At 49.1% G+C, this 9,046-nt stretch overlaps 1 long non-coding RNA gene across 1 annotated transcript; it reads right to left on the reverse strand.

The window, feature by feature from the left end:
- Positions 1 to 145: 145 nt before the first annotated feature.
- LOC125619559 lies at positions 146 to 5,780 on the reverse strand. Its single transcript, XR_007351092.1, has 4 exons — positions 5,441 to 5,780; positions 4,846 to 4,976; positions 1,638 to 2,005; positions 146 to 593 (listed from the first exon to the last, which is right to left on the reverse strand). It is a non-coding gene; the product is annotated as an uncharacterized LOC125619559 (long non-coding RNA).
- Between the last annotated feature and the right edge of the window lie 3,266 nt (positions 5,781 to 9,046).

Below are 9,046 nucleotides of genomic sequence, written 5' to 3' on the forward strand. Positions count from 1 at the left end.
TAGGGCAGGAGTTCAGTGGTGGTGGTATGTAGTGCCGTGCGTGGTACAGGGTCACAGTGCATTGCACCCCTTCATGGAGAGGCCAGAACTGCCCAGAAATGTCCATTCCCAGCCTCTTCCTCCTGTTCCATCTTCCTGCCCCTACCCCACCCTGGAGAAGACCCCTTTCCTTCTGAAAGGACTCTGGAGTCCTAGAGTGGTACTATTTGCTAAGGAGGGTTGAGGGACACAGGAGCATTGGACTGAAGGCAGACACACCCATCTCCCTCACCCCACCCAGGCTACTTCCCCTGACTCAGAGCCCTGGTGATGCTGAACTTCCCCGTCAGTGTCACTCGTCCTCTTGCCCATCTGCCACCTGTTCTCCTCGCCCCCTCCACCCCAACACCACCAAACTGGTGCTTTTAATGGAATCAACTTAAAAAGAAAAAAAAAAAAAAAAAGACCCTCCAAGTAACAAAGAATCATATAATTACTTTGCCGCTCCTCGTCCTTGGTAATTTTATGCTTGTGTTGCTATAATTACACATTACGTGGAGTTAGAGAGTCACAGCTCTTGCGTGGCCAATCAGTGACATCTGCAGGATTTTCAACTGGAAAAAGAAAAATCAAGAGAGAGGGCCTGGGTGCTGGAAAGCCTTCTTGCTTTATTATTGTGGCTTCTCCTGGCCCTAGGCATGAAGGGCGGGGACTGAGAAACCTAGGATGCCACTACTGGGTTGTCCCCAGAAGTGGAGAAGAGGGGCTGGCACAAGGACTGGGAATGAGTATGTATCCCATGCTGCCTGTGCTAGGCCCCATTCACCCAAGCGTGAGGTGGGGGGAATCTGTGTGTGAAACCTCACCCCCGACCCACCTCTCAGCTCCACCACTGGCTCCTTCCTGGGTTTACTCCTGAAAATGTCCCCTGAGTCTCTCCTGCTTCTCTTCTTCTCGCCTGAGCCCCATCTCCTCAGTCCTCACCTAGGCTCCTGCCTCAGCCCTCCCCTGTGCCATTACGGTCAACTGTTCTCCACACAAGCCTTGGATGGGTTTTTTTTAAAAAGGCAAATCCAATAATATTATTTCCTGCCTGATGTTCTTCCTGGGTTTATGCTATTGTTTGGATATGGTTTGAGTTTGTCCCCAGAAGTATATGTGCTGGCCCCTATCAGGTGACATGGGCACCGAGGTGGTATGATCATGCGACTGCCATGTTGAGAACAGACTGTCAGGGCCAGGGGCTGGGCAGGGAGGTCAGGAGGGAACAGTCACCATGCAGGCAGGAGACAAATGTGGACTGGATGCAGGAGAAAGCATGGCATGGTGAGAACTGGGCAGATTCCTGGTGTCCTTTGGGGACAGAGCTGGTTGAGTTTCCTGGTGGATTGCATGGAGAAGGTGAGGGAAAGAGAGGAAGTAAAGCTATCATTGGCTGAGATGGGGAAGGCCAGGAGCTGCCAGTAGAGCCAGGAATTGGGAGTGGGAGGCAGCCTGGGTGATGTGAAGGGTGTGCTGAGGGCTAGGAGGAGGGATGGTTGTCCAACCATCTTGGCCTCCTCCCAGGTATTCTCTTGTGGTGGGGTGGGGGGAGGCTTTTCCCTGGTCCTGAGCTGGGGGATCATCACATAGACCAAGGTGATGAGTTAGCCATGTACCTGCTGGATAGATGTGCACATTTCAACCTCTTGTCCCAGCAAGATGGGCTGGCCCCACCCGCTCACCCCTCCTGCAGGGAGGCAGCAGGTCCAGGCTTAGGAGGGCGTGGGGACTCGGGGAAGTCCACTGGTTTTTTGAGTCTATGGAATCCACTCTGTGTCCTCCATCCACAGGGAGCATGTCTCATTGGCAAGATCAGGAAAGATAGAAAGAGGCTCATTAACTCTTCAACAGGATTGCCTCCCAGCACCCCTACCCCACATCCCCTCACCTGGCTCTGCTCAGCTTGTCCACTGTATGCCCTCTCTGTCTCCAAATGGGTCCTCCATCCAGTCACCTTCCAGCTTCCAAGTTCAGTGAGCTTGGTCTATAAAGGGAAAGAAGGAGGTGTTGAACACACCTCCGTAACACTACAACAGTAATTGTACTCAATTCCCAGTGTTACCATGACAACCCCCACAAACCTGAGAGTTTCAAATAATCAGAATTTATCTCTCACAGTTCTGGAGGACAGAAATCCAGGCCCAGACCAATTCCCCCAAGCCTTGGCCCAGATCTGCGATTGGGTGGGCAAGGGGTAGGTAACAGCTAGAATGACTGAGTATCACATAAACCTGGACCAGGGGGAGACTGAAACTATAGGAGGTGGGCTGAAAGACTCAGACCTCCTCTTGCTGGCTGTGGAGGATAAAATCTATGGGAAAGCTGTGGTCAGAAAGGTCCATGTCTCTGTAGAGGCAAGAAGCCAGGAGAGGGCATTTTCAAAGGGCTCCCTTTATTCAAACAAGCATTGAGCTCAACCACATGCAGGGCACTGTTTTGAGTCCTGGTTTTCAGAAAAATCACATGGCACTTTGAACTTTCAAGAGAGGTCAGTCATCTGTCTGCAATGCAGAGAGCTCAGATTTACAGAGAAGCAGAGGACATGGGTTCTGCTTTCTAAGGCTCAGCGCAGATAGACCGACAGGGAGGCAGAGACACTGACGAGGAAATGCTGCAAGAACAGTACCCAATGGAGAGAGAGCTCCCAGGGGAAAAGGAGCAACAGCAATTCAGGGGGAGCCTCCTGGCCACAGTGACCGCACAGAAGAAAAATGAAAGTGATCCAGAAATCTCCATGTGAATGAACGCTCAAGGACAAAAGTGAACAGCATAGTTGACCCAGAGAAAGTCTGGCCTTAGATGTCAGGTTGGCAGTGAGGCATCTCTGCTCTTCATCTGTGTTCCTGGAGATCACCATGAGGCTCAGAAGTGGCTCCTGGTGACTACAGCCTGAGCAATGCTTCTGTGGATGGCTGACTTCCAGGAGGAGTGGTGCGGTCAGGAGCTCTGTGAATTCCGGTGATAGTGTAGGGTCACTGGAGCATCGTGAAATTTCTACTGGGCCACCAAGTGACTCCTCTCCGGTTCCAGTTCTAGAGTTCCCACATTCTATTGAGGAAGCCAGACGCCTTCTCCTACATTGACCAAAGAACAAAGGGAGGCCAAGGGACAGAGAGGGTTGGCCTAGTGAGTCCACAGCCTCCAGGGTGCCATGGACCTTGCCTGCAAGGGAACTCGGGTCCTGGGTGAGGTTGGGGACAGTCATTCTCCCTCAGGAAGTGGGCATTCTCTTTCCAGTTGATTTTTTCCCCTTCTGTGATCTGAGAGTCTGATAGATTTGTCAAAATTGCTTCTCCTCTCTCCACGTTGAAATGCTTGTTCCCTCTTTCTTGCATATGTTAGCTGCTCGGTAAATGGTGCTCAGAGAATAGACAGGCCCCACCAGTCCTTCTCTCCAACCTCAAGCCACCTGTCAGGAGTTCTGTGTTCCATGTGAGAACACAGTGGGCTTAGGACGTGTCCATCATGAGACTTTCCCTTGGGACACATCCTTGGCCCAAGACAGCAGAGTGCCAAATGAATGACCCGTATAGGAACTACTGGGCATGCTCCCAGGGAGAGAAAGAGAACATTGAGCTGGCGTGGTTGCAGAGGGGCCCTGTGGGGAGAATGTGAGCTGGCCTTTGCATTGTGAGTTCTAATGGTTTCATTTGAAAAAGAAAGTAGTTTCTCTGTACTCTGACCTCTTTTTGACTCGGTCACATCTCAACTTCCAGACATGGGTGGGCCCAGGCTGACCCCGGACGCCCCTCTGCTCCATTGGTACTCTTCTTTCTGATGATCTCTGATAAACACCACCCACTGTGGACACCCCCAACTCTGCGTCCTCAGCCTGTATCACCCCTCTGAACCCCAAGATCCTCTGTCCAACTCCCTGGTCCACATCTTCACTAGGACTTGAACTCTACCTTTCAACTTCTGTCAGAACAGGTCTGATCTGCTCTCTTATCCTTCCAGCTATTCAGCCCTGGTACCTAAGTACTCGACTCCGTTTTTCTCACATTTGACATCTGATTCGTCAGTGTGACGTGTGGGTGCCACCTCTCCTAACACTTCCACTGTGATCACCGGCAACAGAGCTGTCCCCAACTTGCACCTGGATTTCCGTTGAAGCCTGTGAGGAGCAGCCCCACCCCCACTCCTGGCAATGGCCCATCTTCCCACTCCTGAGGGCCCTGGGCTCCTGCTGTCTTCCCTCTCACGGATTCTCTCCCAGCTGCACTGATGCCCTTGCTGGTCTCCAGCATGCCACGCACCTCCTACCACCTCTGCTCCTTCCTCAGGACTCTTTCCCCTGGTACCACAGGACTCACCCCTTGTGCCTTGGCTCAGAGGTTACTTCCTCCATGAAGCCTACCATGATTATTCTTTTTAAAATGAAAATCCAGCATTCTCCCTCCATCCCCTTGCACCAGTGGTATGCTGGTCCAACACCCGGTTCCCTGAGTAATGGCCACTGCTGACTTCCATGGTGTAGACATCCCCAACTGGCCCCTGGCCAGCCATCAAGGTGAGCTCACTGGATGCAGAGTTAGAAGAGATGGTGCCCTGGGTGCCAGCCCACACCACCAGACCCCTCTGCTTCCCTGGAACACAACTTCACCTTCTGACAGCCTCACTATTGTACCTAGGTATTGCATTCACTGTTTATTGTCTGACTTCCCCCATTAGAATTTAAATTTCATGGACCCTGGCTCTGATTGTTTAGTCTTTCGGTCCCTGGTATGTCCCAAGCAAACCAGGGCAGAGGGTCAGATCTGGCCTGTGGCCTGTTTCTTACTATCAAGGTTTGGTTGAGTGAAGCCAACTGACTGGTTCACTTACTGTCATGGCGGCTTTGCATCACAACGGCAGAGTCAGGTAACTGTGACAGAGCCCATGTGGCCAGCTATACGCTAGTGAGTCCGCAGCCTCATTGACTATCTGGCCCTCCATAGAAAAAGTGAGAGGAGTTCCTGGTTCAGAAGGAAATGAAGAGCGAAGGAGTGAAAATCACACAGGAAAAAAAATCAACGTGGAGATTGTTTCCTTGAACTGTGCTTTTTCTTGGTCCGTTCAGGTTATTATAACAAAAATACAATAAATTGGGTGACTTACAAAAGCAGAAATTTATTTCTTCTAGTTCCAGAAGCTGGGAAATCCAAGACCAACACGCTGATCAATATGGTGTCCGATGAGGACCCTTCCCAGCTCACAAATGGACATTCCTCCCCCTTCCCCAACCCCCCTTCCCGCCCAGGGAGCTCTGGGGCCTTTTCCATCAAGGCACTAATCCCATCCCGAGGACCCCACCCTCATGACATAATCGCCCCCTAAAGGTCTTCCCTCCTGATATCATCCCCTTGGAGTTAAGATATTAGCATATAGGTTGGGGGACAGCAGAGTCCCATCTATAGCAATGCTGTAGCCAATATCCTACCTTTTCTGATTAAAGAACAGGACTGATCAGCATGTCTGATGGGAAGGTGAGCCCGAGCCATGACACTGGCTTTCTTCTCCTGAGGATGCTCTGGGTTCAACGGAGACAGAGCTGGGACCTTCTCCAGGACCTTTGAGAAGAAGGTCAGATGTGAAGCTGCCGTGTCCCCAGGGTTGGCTGGAGCCCGGGCTGCCTCTTCCTTCCACTAAATGTGACAAAGTGAGACCCGACGTGCAGCGTGTCACCGTGTCTCCTCACAAAGCTCTGGCAAGTTAGTTTTCTCTCCATTTTATAGAGAGCATATGGAGGTTGGCAGGAGTGTAAGGGTCATTCCCCTAGTCACACGGCTGTCCCGAGGCAGGTGTGGGACCTGGGCCAACATCTGTTGGACTCTGACACCCTCCTCTGTGTCATTTCTGCCAACTTGTGAAATACTGGACTCCAGAAGGCGACATGTGCCCAAGGGCACGCCTTCCTGGTTTGGAAGAGATTGCCTATCCCAGGGAGACTGATTTCTTCATCGTTGTCACAAATTACATTTTTGAAAAATATCATTCGGAATTTTCATTCATTTCAACCCACATAACGGTGCTGTGACGTGCTAAGGAGACAGAAAGAAGAGGATCTGTGAAGGGCGATGTCACCACGCATCCTGGCCCAATAAATCAGAGCCTGCCGCACGCTCACCACTGCACCCAGGTCTTAGGTCTGCAAATCTCTGCAGAGGAGGTGACACAGGTGAGTTGACAGATAAGGAAATGGAGTGGGAGAGGGAAACGGGTGTCTGTCTACAAGGGGAGCAAGCTGGCAGGGACCAGGATTGAAACAAACCCCAGCCTTGGTGCCACATCTCTCCACCCTGTTGTTCCCCTCGACGTTGGTGTGAATTCAACTTAAGGTTAGATCATAGGTCAAATTAATTTGAGTCTGGAACGATAGTCGACACTCAAATAAATTTTTTAATCAATTTTTTATTTGTTCTTTCTTAGATATGCATGACATTAGAGGGTATTTTGATATGTTATACATACGTGAAGTGGGACTTATTCTAGTTAGGATCCCATTCTTGTGGTTATACATATCGTGGAGTTACACGGGCCGTGTATTCATATATGAACATAGGAAAGTTACGTCCGGTTCATTCTACTGTCTTTCCTATTCCCATTCCCCTCCCTTCCCTTTATTCCCCTTGGTCTAATCCAATGAACTTCTATTCTTCCCCTTCCTGCCCCCCCCTGCCCTTTGTTGTGTGATCTTCATATCACAGGGAACCTTCTGCCTGTGGTTTTGGGGGACTGGCTTATTTCACTTAGCACGATATTCTCCAGTTCCACCCATTTACCAGCAAATGCCATAATTTCATTCTTTTTTATGACTGATACTCAATGAATTTTAACAACATAGATTTAAAAGTGGTAGGGGACCCTGGAAGTCCCCTGAGCCAGTGGTTCTCAGCCATGTGCAATTAAAATCACCTAAGGAGCTGGGGACAGGCCAGTGCCCAACCCCTGGCGGAGCTGATTGCTTGCTTGCTTTCTGTTTTTCTTTCTTCTTTCCTTCCTTCCTTTTCTCTCTTTCTTTGATCTTTCTTTTTCATAGCACTGGGGATTGAGCCCAGGACTGCCCCACCACTAAGCTACACCCCCAGCCCTTTTCTTTAATGTTTTGTTTAGAGACAGGGTTTTGCTAAGTGGCCCCAACTGGCCTTGAACTTGTGATCCACTGGCCTCAGTCTCCCAAGTAGCTGGGATTACAGCATGTGCCACCATACCGGGCTCAGCATTGGATTTTTTTTAAAACCTCCCTGAGTATTTGTGAGGTGTGACCACGTTTCGGATCCAACCTCCTCATTTTTTAGAGATGAGGAATGCAATCCTGGGGATTTAAAAGGAATTTCCTCCATTAACATAGAGCTGGGCAGGGACAGATCCAGAGACCAAGCAGGTCTCCCTGGCCACTGTCCCTTGCTATGCCACCTCCACCCTGCAGGCCAGCAGCAGGTAGAAAAACAACTATCAAGAAGATAGGGTGAAATCTGGAATTTTCCTCCAAAGAGCTTTAAAGTCCCCGAGACCTGAGAGCATCTGAGGGAGGGAGCATGGAGCCAATTATGGCTCTATTTTTTCTGATCTGGAAAACTAAAAACCTGCAAGTTCAAGTGCTAGGAAGCAGGTTAGTCCCGTGTGAATAACTCTGGCTATAGACTAGACAGGCTTGGGTTTCCATGCCGGCTCTGTACTCACTAGCTGTGTGTTCTCAGACATGCTGCAGTCTGGCTGGGCACAAAATCATGAGCCACTCAAGCAGGAACAAACTTTATTTCCAAAACTCCCGCGAATGCCACGCATGCGGCCTTCTCCCGGGACACACTACACCAACAGGAAATCCCTCCTCCGGAATTCCCTCCTACCGCACTTCCCCAACCAATGGGAACTCTCTGGGAGTCCCGAAAGAGCCCCAAAGTAGCAGGCCGAGGGGGACAGCAAGGGTCTAATCTCCAATTGAATGCACATCTTAACATAATCATTATCATCTCAATGGCTTGTATCACCTTTCAACCAGTGGCATCACCTTTCAACCAAAAATGCCATGCATCATTCCTACTTTGCTATGGCTCTCAGCATCTCCCCCCTTCTGTTTAATTGAACAACAAGGAATGTGGCTTAGGGACCGTGCCTGTTAGGCTGTCCAATACAACATATGGTTCTTACCCGTCATTGGATGAGCTGACCTCTAGGTGTCAGCCTCCTGTCTTAGGTTGGTACCACTGCAATTGGATCTTACCCATCACTGACTACCGGTCCAGCATACAGCCATACTTGTGGATAGGCCTTTGCACCAGTGTGTGGGGGGGGTGAGGTTCTTTGCCTCACCTCTGTTGGCCCCCAAATTTTAGACCATCACTAGTAGAAGGGAGGAGGATACAGAAATGTCACGACACCAAGCCAATTGATGGCTCCTTTGGAAAAATTGTATCACTGGTGCCACCATCAGCAAAGATACACCAGCACTACCACAATTCGCTGCACCAACAGGTAGTTCACAATGCATACAAGTGATACGTAGTCCAGGCAAGTTCTGCAAGCAGTTCAAAGCAGAGGAATCCATCAATATGTCCATTTCCTCCCAAAGTAAATTGACTCCTTGACTGAGCATTACTTGTTGAGTTATTATTCATTGATGCATCAGTTTATACAGTTTACTGTGATAGCTATTGAAGAAGCTGTAGTTTGGTTTTATCTTTGTCTTCACCGGCACTGGGATGAAGATAGGAATTCTGGCAATGACGGCTAAAAAAAAAAATATGTAACATTCCAACTGGTACTAAGAAAACAATTTTCTGAACAATTTACATTATCCTGAACAGAATTATTAAATATAATGAAAAGGAAAGGTTAAAGTAAACAAACAGATCTGTTAACCTCCTTATTTGTACACATATTAAAACAATCCTCAACAGCTGTTTACCCAATTTAAATTAAACCATTAAAATCACATGAATAAAAAAAAATTCAGATCCATTTTTTCATGAGCGCTCCTCATATATGATATATGGACATACGCACACACAGACATACAACACAAAACACAAGTGTGCACACAAAT

The sequence above is a fragment of the Marmota marmota genome, unplaced genomic scaffold (assembly GCF_001458135.2).
Source record: "Marmota marmota marmota unplaced genomic scaffold, marMar, whole genome shotgun sequence".
NCBI classification, from domain to species: Eukaryota; Metazoa; Chordata; class Mammalia; order Rodentia; family Sciuridae; genus Marmota; species Marmota marmota.